A 14488-nucleotide genomic window follows, 5' to 3' on the forward strand; every position below is an offset into this window, starting at 1 on the left:
CAGTAAAGATAGCCATCTGGGCGTTAAACACCAGAAAGAAGCATCTTCTGAGTGTTTAACGCCAGATTTACAGCGTCCTGGGCGTTCAGAAAAACGCCCAGTGACAAAGGAGTTTCTGGCGTTTAACGCCAGCTGGAAGCAACAGCTGGGCATTAAACACCCAGGAGAAGCTACAATTGGGCGTTAAACACCCAAAACATGCATCTTTTGGACGTTTAACGCAAGGATTGTGGAGAGGAGGTAAATTCGTTTTTACTTCAAATTTTTTTCAATTTCTCATGTTTTAATTCATAATTTCTTACATAAACATGTTACAAACTCTCATCTTTCAACTTCAATTCCAAAAATTTTTAATTCTAATTTTTCAAATCCTTTTTCAAAGATATCAAATGTATCTTAATTCATAAACACAATCCTTTTCAAATCCTCTCCAACTTCTTTTCAAATCTTTTTCAAAACTCAACCATCTTTTCAAATTCGTCTCAAATTTTTTAATTCATCATATCCTCTTTTCAAATTCAGATTTATCTTTTTCAAATATCTTTCATAACTTTTCAAATTTTAAATTATATCTTTTTCCTATCATACTTCTCTTTTAAAAATCATATCTTCTATCTTATCTTTTTCAAAATTTTCGAAAACCCACCCCTTCCCTTTAAATCCACATTCGGCCTCCCTCCTCTCCTCCACCATTCGAAATTGGCTCTCCTTCTATCCCTCTCCTTTCCTTTCTTTTGCTTGAGGACAAGAAAACCTCTAAGTTTGGTGTGTTTATCCATGATCACTAAACCAATACCCACTAAGATCATGGCTCCTAAGGGAAAACAAACCACTCCAAGAGGCAAGAAAGAGAATATTCCAAAACCACTTTGGAATCAAAGGAAGTTATTAACCAAAGAATATTCAGACCATTACTACAAAATAATGGGTCTAAGTTCAGTGATCCCGGATGTTAAATTCGATTTGAAAGAAGATGAATATCCGGAGATCCAAGAGCAAATTAGAAACAGGAGCTGGGAAATCCTAGCTAATCCTGAAACAAAGGTGGGAAGAAACATGGTTCAGGAATTCTACTCTAATTTGTGGCAAACAGACAGGCAGAGAATAGCTGGAACCGCCTTCTATGATTATTGGACCTTGGTCAGAGGGAAGATTGTTCACCTTCAGCCTGACAAAATCAGGGAGATCTTGAAGCTACATCAGCTGAAAGATGACTCAGACTCCTCTAATAGGAGAATAATGAGAACAAATAAGGGCTTGGAAAAAATTCTAGAGGACATATGCCTCCCTAGAACCAAGTAGATAACCAGCACCAAGGGTGTCCCAAATCAACTCAAGAGAGAAGATCTCAAACCAGTCACCAGAGGCTGGCTGGACTTCATTGGGGGTTCTATACTGCCCACTAGCAACCGCTTTGAAGTCACCATCAAAAGAGCAGTAATGATCCATTGCATTATGTTGGGGAAAGAAGTGGAAGTTCATCAACTGATTTCTTGTGAACTTTACACAATTGCAAATAAGAACTCCAAAGATGCCAAATTGGCTTATCCAAGCTTAATCTCTATGCTATGTAAAGATGCTGGGGTGAATATGGGAGTAACTGAGTATATCTCAGTTGAGCGACCAATCACCAAAAAGTCAATGAAAGGACAACAAGTGTAGGACGACCCCATCAAGAGGAAAGCACAGGAGTTCCTCCCAGAAATCCCTCAATTTGAATACTGGGAGCGCCTTGAAGCATTTGTCACCAAATTGCAAGAAGCTATGGAGCAACTAAAGGAAGAACAACAAAATCAAAATAGCATGCTTTGCAAACTGCTTAAGGAACAAGAAGAGCAAGGGCGTGAACTGAGGAAACTAAAGCGTCAGAAGCTGTCTCTTGAAAGGCCAAGCACCCCACAAATTAAAGGAGCATCTACCTCCCAAAATAAAGGTTGTTGAGTCCTAATCTTTGCCTTAACTTTGTGATAATTGTTCTTATTAGGAATTTACCTTAGAAGTTATATATTAGTAGTAGTAATTAGTATATCTATTTTGATTTTATCTCCAATTAAGCTATAATTTATTTTTCCCATTATCATCAAACATAAATAAAATAGTAGATTTTTAGAATAAAGAGGCAATATTTTATTCGAGTTTTTAATAAGGAAAATTCTAATTATTTAGATGTGGTGGCAATACTTTTTGTCTTCTGAATGAATGCCTAAACAATGCATATTTTTTATATTGAATTTTATAAATGTTAAAATTGTTGGCTCTTGAAAGAATGATGAACAAGAGAAATATTATTGTTGATCTAAAAAATCATGAAATTGATTCTTGAAGCAAGAAAAAACAGTGAAAAAAAAGAGAGAAGCAAAAGAGGTAGAAAAAGCCAATAGCCCTTTAAACCAAAAGGCAAGGGTGAAAAGGATCCAAGGCTTTGAGCATCAATGGATAGGAGGGCCCAAGGAAGTAAATCCAGGCCTAAGCGGCTAGATCAAGCTGTCCCTAACCATGTGCTTGTGGCATGCAGGTCTAAGCGAAAAGCTTGAGACTGAGTGGTTAAAGTCGTGATCCAAAGCAAAAGAGTGTGCTTAAGAACTCTGGACACCTCTAATTGGGGATGTTAGCAAAGCTGAGTCACAATCTGAAAAGGTTCACCTAGTTATGTGTCTGTGGCATTTATGTATTTGGTGGTAATACTGGAAAACAAAGTGCTTAGGGCCACGGCCAAGACTCATAAAGTAGTTGCGTTCAAGAATCAACATACTAAACTAGGAGAATCAATAATACTATCTGAAGTCTGAGTTCCTAAGGATGCCAATCATTCTGAATTTCAAAGGATAAAGTGAGATGCCAAAACTGTTCGGAAGCAAAAAGCTACTAGTCCCGCTCATCTAATTAGAATCTGAGCTTCACATAAAACTTTGAGATACTATGTATTATTGATTTCTTTTATCCTATTTTATTTATCTAGTTGCTTGGGGACAAGCAACAGTTTAAGTTTGGTGTTGTGATGAGCGCATATTTTATACGCTTTTTGGGGGTAATTTCATATAGATTTTAGTATGTTTTAGTTAGTTTTTAGTATATTTTTATTATTTTTTAGGCAAAATTCATATTTCTGGACTTTACTATGAGTTTGTGTGTTTTTCTGTGATTTCAGGTATTTTCTGGCTGAAATTGAGGGAGCTGAGCAAAAATCTGATTCAGGCTAAAAAAGGACTGCTGATGTTGTTGGATTCTGACCTCCCTGCACTCGGAATGGAGTTTTTGGAGCTATAGGACTCTAATTGGTGCGCTCTCAATTGGGTTGGAAAGTAGACATCTAGGGATTTCCAGCAACATATAATTGTCTATACTTTGCATGAAGATAAACGATGTAAACTGGCGTTTAACGCCAGTTCCATGTTGCATTCTGGCGTTGAATGCCAGAAACAGGTTGCAAGTTGGAGTTGAACGCCAGAAACAGGTTACAACCTGACATTTAACTCTGGGAACGTGAGAAGTTTAAGTCTCAGCCCCAGCACACACCAAGTGGGCCCCAAAAGTGGATTTCTACACTATCTATCTTAGTTTACTCAATTTCTATAAACCTAGGTTACTAGTTTAGAGACTTATTTTGTACCTCATGACATTTTTAGATCTGAACTTTGTAATTTGATGGCATGAGTCTCTAAATTCCATTGTTGGGGGTGAGGAGCTATGCAGCATCTCAATGAATTAATGCAATTATTTCTGTTTTCTATTCAAACACGCTTGTTTCTATCTAAGATATTCATTCGCACTTTAATCTGAAGAAGGTGATGATCCGTGACACTCATCACCATTCTCAACCCATGAACATGTGCCTGACAACCACCTCCGTTCTATATTAGATTGGATGAGTATCTCTTAGATTCCTTAATCAGAATCTTTGTGGTATAAGCTAGAATCCATTGGCAGCACCCTTGAGAATCCGGAAAGTCTAAACCTTGTCTGTGGTATTCCAAGTAGGTTTCAGGGATTGGATGACTGTGACAAGCTTCAAACTCGCGAGTGTTGGGCGTAGTGACAGACACAAAAGGATCAATGGATCTTATTCCGACATGATCGAGAACCGACAGATGATTAGCCGTGCGGTGATAGCGCATTTGGACCATTTTCACTGAGAGGTCAGATGGTAGCCATTGACAACGGTGATCCACCAACACACAGCTTGCCATAGAAGGAACCTTGCGTGCGTGAAGAAGAAGACAGGGGGGAAAGCAGAGATTCAGAAGACAAAACATCTCCAAAACTCATTTGCATGTCAACTGATAATTATAATTGATATCCTGACTAAGAATTACAAGATAACCATAGCTTGCTTCAAGCCAACAATCTCCGTGGGATCGACCCTTACTCACGTACGGTATTACTTGGACGACCCAGTGCACTTGCTGGTTAGTTGTGCGGATTGCAAAAGTATGATTGCAATTTCGTGCACCAATGTGCCACGTGCAGAAAATGCAGAAAACGCTGGGGGCAATTTTTGGGCCGTATTTTGGCATTCAAGTAAGGCGCAGCTCTTTGCCAAGTTAGGCGTGGATCCAGTGAAGCCAAGTCGTCCCCACGTTACATGGCACAGATTGTTTAATTAATTCTGATTTAAATTCAAATTTGAATTTTAAATTAGGAAAAGATATTATTTTAATTTTAGAAATTAGATTTTAAATTAATTAGGATTAGATATAAATGGGAAAAGAAACTTCTCTTCAGGGGATTCGATTCAATTCCAATTTACATTCCACATTTCATACTTTAGAGTTTAACTGAATCCTTATTTTCTCTCTGAGTTATGAGTAACTAAACCTCCACTGTTAATGTTAGGAGCTCTGTCTATTGTATGGATTGATACTATTATTTTTCTATTTTAATTCATGTTTTTATTTATATTTCAAGAATTATTTTCGTTCTTTATCTTATGAATTTGGGTGGAACGGAAGTATGACCCTCTTTCTAATTGAGTTCTTGTATAATTTGGAAAAGCTCTTTACTTAAACAACAGCTTGAAAACAATTCCTCCTAAATTCTAATTATCTGGATTTAACGGGATATGTGACATATAATCCTCTTATATTTGGATAATTAGGATTTTTGTGGCATAATAACTAGAATTAAACTTCACCCCCTAATCGGAATTAATTGACCAAGGAATTGGCGATTGATGAAAGTTAGATGAGACTAGAAAGGTCTACGGAATTAGGGTCTAGTCACATATAGTTTGCCATGAATTAAATCTTACATGATTAAAATAGTTAGTAAGAAAAGTCAATCTGGAAAATAGATAACTCTAATGCCTTAACTGCCTTCTTCATATTGTTTCACCTCAATTTATTGCTTGCTTTCTGATCCTCTAAATTATTGTTTAATGCTTTTGAACACTCAAACACTATTTTTTGCTTGTCTAACTAAGTAAATCACTTAACCATTTTTTCTTAATCCATCAATCCTCGTGGGATCGACCCTCACTCACCTAAGGTATTACTTGGTACGACCAGGTGCACTTGCCGGTTAGTTTGTGGGTTTTAAATTCTGCACCATGTTTTTGGCGCCGTTGCCGGGGATTGACTGTGATTAACAACTACCAGTTGTTTGATTTCTTAGATTAAGCATTTTTGCTTTAATTTCATTTAACTTATTTCTTTAAAATAAAAAAAATATAGTTTGATTTCTTTTATTTAATTTTTTTCTTTTCTCTTAATTTCTGGAATTAAGTTTGGTGTCCCTTTAGTTGTTTTATTTATTGAGTTTAAATTTCCTTTATGTTCTTTCTACTTTGCTTGCCTGTATACCACATGATGCGTTTAATTCTGTTTGGTGTTTTTTGCTAAGAAAAAATAATGGAGAGAGATCACATGGGTTACTACTCACACCCAGGGAGTGATTCTTATTATTGTGGATGGAGGAACTACCCAAATTTTGGTTGGCAAAGTCAAAACCAAAGAAACTTTAATGCTCCATGTTCCAACTATCAAGAACCACCATCTCCGTATTCATATCAAGAACCACCATCTCCATATTCATGACAAGAGCCACCACTTCTCTATCCATATCAAGAACCATCATCTTTCTACCCATATCAAGAGCCACCATCTCCCTATTCATACCAAGAACCCTCCTCTTTTTACTCTTATCAAGAATCATCATCTCCTTCTTATTCATATCAAGAGCCACCATCTTCTTATTCATATCAAGTACCATCAAGTCTTGAGCTTCTTATGAAAGAATTCATACATGATATAAAAACGAGTGTCAAAATGTAGAGAAATATGCGCAGTCAATTATCAAGAACCAGGAAGAGGAACAAGCAAATTCCTTCCCAGGAGATACAATTCAAGATCCTATGGAAAAAAGTAAGGAAATCAATCAAAGGAGTTTATACTCCAGTGAATTAGAGAACTTTCCACCCTCACATATGGAAGAAGAGGAAGATGCAAAAACAAAGGAGGTTGTAAAGGGTGAAAACAATTATGGGAATCTACATTCCAATGAAGCAGAGGTGGCATAGAGGATGAATTTATTAAACCACCAATTCAAGAAGTTCTTGATGAAGGGTACACTCTAACCATCACACAATACCAAAATTTTGAAATAAAAAAAGTGCAGACAACCAAGGAAAGCATTGACAAGGAAATTGTGACCAAGAAACAGAAGAAAATATCTATGAAGAAAAAATGTAATAAAAAAATAATCCACCTCTACCCCAACAAGCAAGGTAAATCAAGCTAATCACGATAAAAGAAAGCTTGTTAGGAGGATTTTATATCAGGGGGAACTAATCTTCACCTCTCTTCACTTGGAGTCATTTCTTTTAACCAACTGGAAGAAGAGGAAGAAAATTAAACAATCAAGTGTCAAGCTAGTGACATTAAAGAAGCGCTTGTCGGGAGGCAACCCGAGAAATTCGTATCCTTAGTATTTTTTGTAGTAGTGGTTTTCTTATTTATTTGATTTTTATTGAATTTTACTATTTTTCTTTCGTTTTACGTGTGTTTTGATCATGCAGCTATTTTAGAGCAGGAACCAAACACTTCGAAAAAAAAGGGAAGAGAAAATAGGTCGTAATCTACGTTGGAGTTGTGCAGGAACTATGCATCGTGCACCAACTCACCCACGCGTACGTGTACCAGACACGTACACGTCCCTCTGGTTCACGGACCACCCACGCGTGCTCGTGTCTGACGCGCACGTGTGCCTTGAAAAATCGACGTAAATGGGTGCATGGCCAAAAGTTGTGCAGGTCTCGCGAAGGTACTGTGCTAGCTGCGCAATTCAACCAACGTGTCCACGTCCCTGACGCGTACGCGTCACCCTCACCATGTGGTTAACCACGCGTACGCGTGCCGTACGCGTACGCGTCGATTGCGCCGCATCACTTACCCAGCGCGCCGCCCTGTTTTCATTCTCTCTCCCTCCCAAATCCTAATTCTCTTTTTTTACTTATTTTATCAAACTAATTATTTTTATGTCCCTCTCTGCTTTCAGTTCTTCTTTACTTGAGGACAAGCAAACCTTTAAGTTTGGTGTTGACGCTTCGCTTATGGCTTTTCTGTTTAGCACCAAAGGAAGATGAATGTTCTTCATGGAGGAATGAGATGGCCACCAGCATAACTGAGGTGGTTGAGTTCCTTTAATTCTATTTCTCTTCCGTTCTTATTTTGTTGTCTTCTATCTTCTGTTGCTTTGATTTCTTGCATGATCTTTAGTACTTTCAGTTCTTAGAAATAGTTTAAAAAAATTGTGTTTCACGTACCACTCATTGAACTTGAATCTAAAAAGAAAAGAAGAAAATATGTAGTACATGAGAAATTGAGTTTATATTTAAGAGTAGTCTTATTTACTTAAATGTGGTGGTATTATTTGTGATTTTGAATGCATGACATGAAAAATTCATATTTGAATTTGAATCAAAGGATGTTGATCTATAAGGAACGGTGATGAGCGGATAATTTATACGCTTTTTGGCATTGTTTTTAGGTAGTTTTTAGTATGATTTAGTTACTTTTAGGGATGTTTTCCTTAGTTTTTATGCTAAATTCACATTTCTGGACTTTACTATGAGTTTGTGTGTTTTTCTGTGATTTCAAGTATTTTCTGGCTGAAATTGAGGGACCTGAGCAATACTCTGAAAGAAGGTTGACAAAGGAATGCTGATGTTATTGGAATCTGACCTCCCTGCACTCGAAATGGATTTTCAGGAGCTACAGAACTCCAAATGGCTCGCTCTCAACGGAATTGGAAAGTAGACATCCAGAGCTTTCCAGAAATATATAATAGTCCATACTTTATTCGTGATTAGACAACGTAAACTGGCGCTCAACGCCAGTTCCATGCTACATTCTGGAGTCAAACGCCAGAAACACGTCACGAACCAGAGTTGAACGCCCAAAACACGTTACAACTTGGCGTTCAACTCCAAGAGAAGCCTCAGCTCGTGGATAGATTAAGCTCAGCCCAAGCACACAGCAAGTGGGCCCCGGAAGTAGATTTATGCATCAATTACTTACTCCTGTAAACCCTAGTAGCTAGTTTAGTATAAATAAGACTTTTTACTAGTGTATTAGTCGTCCTTTGGACCACGTTACATCTTTGAACGTTTAGTTCTTAGACCTTGGGGGCTGGCCTCTCGGCCATGCCTGAACCTTCATCACTTATGTATTTTCAACGGTGGAGTTTCTACACACTATAGATTAAGGGTGTGGAGCTATGCTGTACCTCAAGTTTTAATGCAATTACTACTATTTCCTATTCAATTCCATTTATTCCTGTTCTAAGATATTCGTTGCACTTCAACATGATGAATGTGATGATCCATGACACTCATCATCATTCTCACTTATGAATGCGCGTGACTGACAACCACTTCCGTTCTACCTTAGACCGGGTGCATATCTCTTGGATTCCTTAATCAGAATCTTCGTGGTATAAGCTAGAATTGATGGCGGCATTCATGAGAATCCAGAAGTCTAAACCTTGTCTGTGGTATTCCGAGTAGGATTCTGGGATTGAATGACTGCGACGAGCTTCAAACTCGTGATTGCTGGGCGTGATGACAAATGCAAAAGAATCAAGGGATTCTATTCCAACATGATCGAGAACCGACAGATGATTAGCCGTGCCGTGACAGAGCATTTGGACCATTTTTACTGAGAGGATGGGATGTAGCCATTGACAACGGTGATGCCCTATATACAGCTTGCCATAGAAAGAAGTGATAAAAAACTGGAAGGAAGAAGTAGAAAAGCAAAGATTTAGAAGGAACACAGCACCTCCATACACCTATCTGAAATTCCCACCACTGAATTACATGAGTAACTTTATCTTTATTTTCTATTTATTTTATTATCATTATTTAAACCAATAATCTCTTAATCCATTTAAATCCGTCTGACTGGGATTTAGAAGATGACCATAGCTTGCTTCATACCAACAATCTCTGTAGGATCGACCCTTACTCACGTAAGGTATTACTTGGATGACCCAGTACACTTGCTGGTTAGTTGTACGGAATTGTGACAAAGTGTGATTCACGTTTGAGAGCACCAAGCCTTTGGAGCCAATGTTGATGATCACAATTTCGCCTATCAAGTTTTTGGCGTCGTTGCCGGGGATTGTTCGAGTATGGACAACTGACGGTTCATCTTGTTTCTCAGATTAGGTAATTTTCTTTTCAAAAAGTTTTCAAAAATTTTTCAAAATTTTTCTTTGTTTCCATTTTTTCCAAAAAAAAAATTATTATTTTCGAAATTTTTGTCTAAATTATTCTATGGCTTCAAAACTTTCAAGAATGAATTCTAGAGTTTCATGCTAACATGTTGAATCCTAGCTGGCTGCAAAGCCATATTCAAACTCCTTTGGAATTCGTCTTCAACTAATCACTACAATGCATGTAATTCCATCCTAAAGCTGACTGGCTATTAAGCCATGTCAAACCCTTTGATTGGAGCTTTGGGCTAACATTGAAAGATTCCTGGAATTCTCCTTAAAGATTTTGAATTTCTTATTCTCCTTTTCCCTATGTTTTTCGAAAAAAATAAAAGAAAATACAAAAAAATTAGAAAATCATAAAAATAAAAAATATTTTGTATTTCTTGTTTGAGTCTTGAGTCAATTTTTAAGTTTGGTGTCAATTGCATGTTTTAAAAATCTCTTGCATTTTTTTTTTCGAAAAACTCATGCATTCATGGTGTTCTTCATGATCTTCAAGTTGTTCTTGGTAAGCCTTCTTGTTTGATATTGATGTTTTCTTGTTTTATATTTTTTGTTGTTTATCATATGCATTTTTCGTTTGTTAGTATCCGTGCATTAAAGATTTCTAAGTTTGGTGTCTTGCATGTTTTCTGTGCATCAAAATTTTTTTCAAAAATATGTCCTTGATGTTCATCATGATCTTCAAAGTGTTCTTGGTGTTCATCTTGACATTCATAGTGTTCTTGCATGCATCATGAGTTTTGATTCATAATTTTCATGTTGTGAGTCATTTTTATGTTTTTCTCTCTCATAATTAAAATTTCAAAAATTAAAAAAAATATCTTTTCCTTATTTCTCTCCTAAATTTCGAAAATTTGAGTTGACATAGTCAAAAATTTTTAAAATTAGTTGTTTCTTATAAGTCAAGTCAAATTTTCAAATTTTAAAAATCTTATCTTTTCAAAATCTTTTTCAAAAATCATATCTTTTCCATTTTTTCCTCTTTTTCAAAAATTTCAAAAATCTTTTACAAAATATTTTCAAAATCTTTTTCTTATCTTTATATCATATTTTCGAAAATATTATGCTAACAATTAATGTGATTGGTTCAAAAATTTGAAGTTGTTACTTTCTTGTTAAAAAAAGGTTCAATCTTTAAATTCTAGAATCGTATCTTTTAATTTCTTGTTAGTCAAGTAATAATTTTAATTTTAAAAATTAAATCTTTTTCAACCATATCTTTTCTATCTTATCTTCTTATCATATCTTTTTATCATATCTTTTTCAAAAATTTTATCTTATCCAAAAATTTAATTTCAAAAATATCTTCTCATCTTCTCATCTTTTCAAAATTGATTTTCAAATCTTTTTCAATTAACTAACTAACTTTTTGATTGATTCTTATCTTTTTCAAAACCACCTAACTACTTTTCTCTCTCCAATTTTCGAAAATATCTCCTCCTTTTTCAAAATTCTTTTAAATTAATTAATTATTTTTAATTTTAAATTTAATTTCTTATCTTAATTTTCGAAAATTATTAACTCCTTTTCAAAATTATTTTCGAAAATCTCTCTCTCATCCTATTCTATTTATTTATTTATTTACTAACACCTCTCTTCATCTCTTATCACTTCCCTTATCCTTACTCTTTATTCAGACTATTCATTCTCTTTTCTTTATCCCCTTTCTTCTTCTACTAACAATTCGGAACCTCTTTACTGTGACATAGAGGATTCCTCTTCCTTTTCTTTTTCTCTTCTCTTTCATATGAGCAGGAACAAAAAAAAAAGCACTCTTGTTGAAGCTGATCCTGAACCTGAAAGGACTCTGAAGAGGAAACTAAGAGAAGCTAAATTACAATAATCCAGAGGCAACCTTTCTGAAATTTTCGAACAAGAGAAGGAGATGGCAGCCGAACCCAACAACAATAATGCAAGGAGGATGCTTGGTGACTTTACTAAACCCACGTCCAAGTTTAATGGAAGAAGCATCTCAATTTCTGCCATTGGAGCAAACAATTTTGAGCTGAAACCTCAATTAGTTGCTCTAATGCAACAGAACTGCAAGTTTTATGGACTTCCATCTGAAGATCCTTACCAGTTTTAACTGAGTTCTTGCAGATTTGTGAGATTGTTAAGACGAATGGAGTAGATCCTAAAGTCTACAGGCTCATGCTTTTCCCTTTTGCTGTAAGAGACAGAGCTAGAAAATGGTTGGACTCACAACCTAAAGATAGCCTGGACTCTTGGGATAAGCTGGTCACGGCCTTCTTGGATAAATTCTTTCCTCCTCAAAAGCTGAGCAAGCTTAGAGTGGATGTTCATACCTTCAAACAAAAAGATGGTGAATCCCTCTATGGAGCTTGGGAAAGATACAAGCAGATGACCAAAAAGTGTCCTTCTGACATGTTTCAGAGTGGACCATATTAGATATATTCTATTATGGTCTATCTGAGTTTTCCAAGATGTCATTGGACCACTCTGCAGGTGGATCCATTCATTTAAAGAAAACGCCTGCAGAAGCTCAAGAACTTATTGACATGGTTGCAAATAACCAATTCATGTACACTTCTGAGAGGAATTTCGTGAATAATGGGACGCCTCAGAGGAAGGGAGTTCTTGAAATTGATGCTCTGAATGCCATATTGGCTCAGAACAAAGTGTTGACTCAGCAAGTCAACATGATTTCTCAAAGTCTGAATGGATGGCAAAATGCATCCAACAGTACTAAAGAGGCATCTTCTGCAGAAGAAACTTATGATCCTGAAAACCCTGCAATGGCAGAGGTAAATTACATGGGTGAACCTTATGGAAACACCTATAATTCATCGTGGAGAAATCATCCGAATTTCTCATGGAAGGGTCAACAAAAGCCTCAACAAGGCTTTAATAATGGTAAAAGAAATAGGCTCAGCAATATCAAATCTTATCCATCATATTCTCAGCAACAGACAGAGAATTCTAAGCAGAGCCCTTCTAATTTAGCAAACTTAGTCTCTGATCTGTCAAAGGCCACTTTAAGTTTCATGAGTGAGACAAGATCCTCCAAATTTGGAGCCATAAGTGGGCCAGCTGAGTAAGAAAGTCATTGAAACTCCTTCCAGTATTCTCCCAAGCAATACAGAAGAGAATCCAAAAGGAGAGTGCAAGGCCATTGATGTAATCAATATGGTCGAATGCACAAGAGAGGAGAATGACGAAAATCCTAGTGAGGAAGACCTCCTGGGACGTTTCTCAAGCAGGAAGTAGTTCCCTATTGAGGATCCAAAGGAATCTGAGGCTCATATAGAGACCATAGAGATTCCATTAAATCTCCTTCTGCCATTCATGAGCTCTGAAGACTATTCTTCCTCTGAAGAGGATGAAGATGTAACTGGAGAGCAAGTTGCTCAATATCTAGGAGCCATCATGAAGCTGAATGCCAAATTGTTTGGTAATGAGACTTGGGAAGATGAACCTCCCTTGCTTATTGGTGAACAAGATACATGGGTTAAGCAAACTTTACCTCAAAAGAAATAAGATCCTAGCAAATTCTTAATACCCTGTACCATAGGCACCATGACCTTTGAGAAAACTCTGTGTGACCTAGGGTCAGGCATAAATCTTATGCCACTCTCTGTAATGGAGAAGCTAGGGATCATTGAGGTACAACCTGCCTTATTCTCATTACAATTGGCAGATAAGTCAGTAAGACAAGCTTATCGATTAGTAGAGGATGTGTTGGTAAAGGTTGAAGGCTTTTACATCCCTGCTGATTTCATAATCTTAGACACTAGGAAGGAAGAGGATGAATGCATCATCATTGGAAGACCTTTTCTAGCCACAGCAGAAGCTGTGATAGATGTTAACAGAGGAGAATTAGTCCTTCAATTGAATGGGGACTACCTTGTGTTTAAGGCACACGGCTATCCCTCTGTAACAAGGGAGAGTAAGCATGCAGAGCTTCTCTCAGTACAGAGTCAAACAGAGTCCCCACAGTCAAACTCTAAGTTTGGTGTTGGGAGGCCACAACAAACTCTAAGTTTGGTGTTGAATCCCCACAACCAAACTATAAGTTTGGTGTTGGGACTATACAACATTGACCTAATCACCTGTGTGGCTCCATGAGAGCCCACTGTCAAGCTATTGACATTAAAGAAGCGCTTGTTGGGAGGCAACCCAACTTTTATTTATCTAATTTTATTTTTATTTAATTGTTATTTTGTGTTTTAGTAGGTTCATGATCATGTGGAGTCACGAAAAAAATATTACAATTAAAAACAGAATCAAAAACAGCAGAAGAAAAATCATACCCTGAATGAAGGACTTACTGGCGTTTAAACGCCAGTAAGGAGCATCTGGCTGGCGTTCAACGCCAGAACAGAGCATTGATCTGGCACTGAACGCCAGAAATAAGCAGCATCCTGGCGTTTGAACGCCAGGAATATGCCCTGAGAAAAGCTGGCGCTGAACGCCAGTAACATGCATGGAACTGGCGTTCAACGCCAGAAACATGCTACACATGGGCGTTGAACGCCCAGAACGTGCACCACTTCGGGGTTTAAATGCCAGAATGGTATGCTAAGGCATTTTACATACCAAATTGGTGTAGGGATGTAAATCCTTGACACCTTAGGATCTGTGGACCCCACAGGATTATCTCAGGATCTGTGGACCCCACAGGATCCCTACCTAACATATTCCCACCTTACTTCCTAATTAATCCTATAACACACTCTCCCAAAAACCCTTCACCAATCACCTCAACCTCTCTTCCCAATTACCCCCTTCACCACTCACATCCATCCACTCT

The 14488-nt window shown here is 37.0% G+C and overlaps 1 non-coding gene across 1 annotated transcript; it reads right to left on the reverse strand.

Moving 5' to 3' along the window:
* Positions 1-12000: 12000 nt before the first annotated feature.
* On the reverse strand, positions 12001-12104 carry LOC127747310 (small nucleolar RNA R71). The gene has a single exon (XR_008009110.1). It is a non-coding gene; the product is annotated as a small nucleolar RNA R71 (small nucleolar RNA).
* Positions 12105-14488: the final 2384 nt, after the last annotated feature.

The sequence above is a fragment of the Arachis duranensis genome, chromosome 4 (assembly GCF_000817695.3).
Source record: "Arachis duranensis cultivar V14167 chromosome 4, aradu.V14167.gnm2.J7QH, whole genome shotgun sequence".
Lineage (NCBI taxonomy): Eukaryota > Viridiplantae > Streptophyta > Magnoliopsida > Fabales > Fabaceae > Arachis > Arachis duranensis.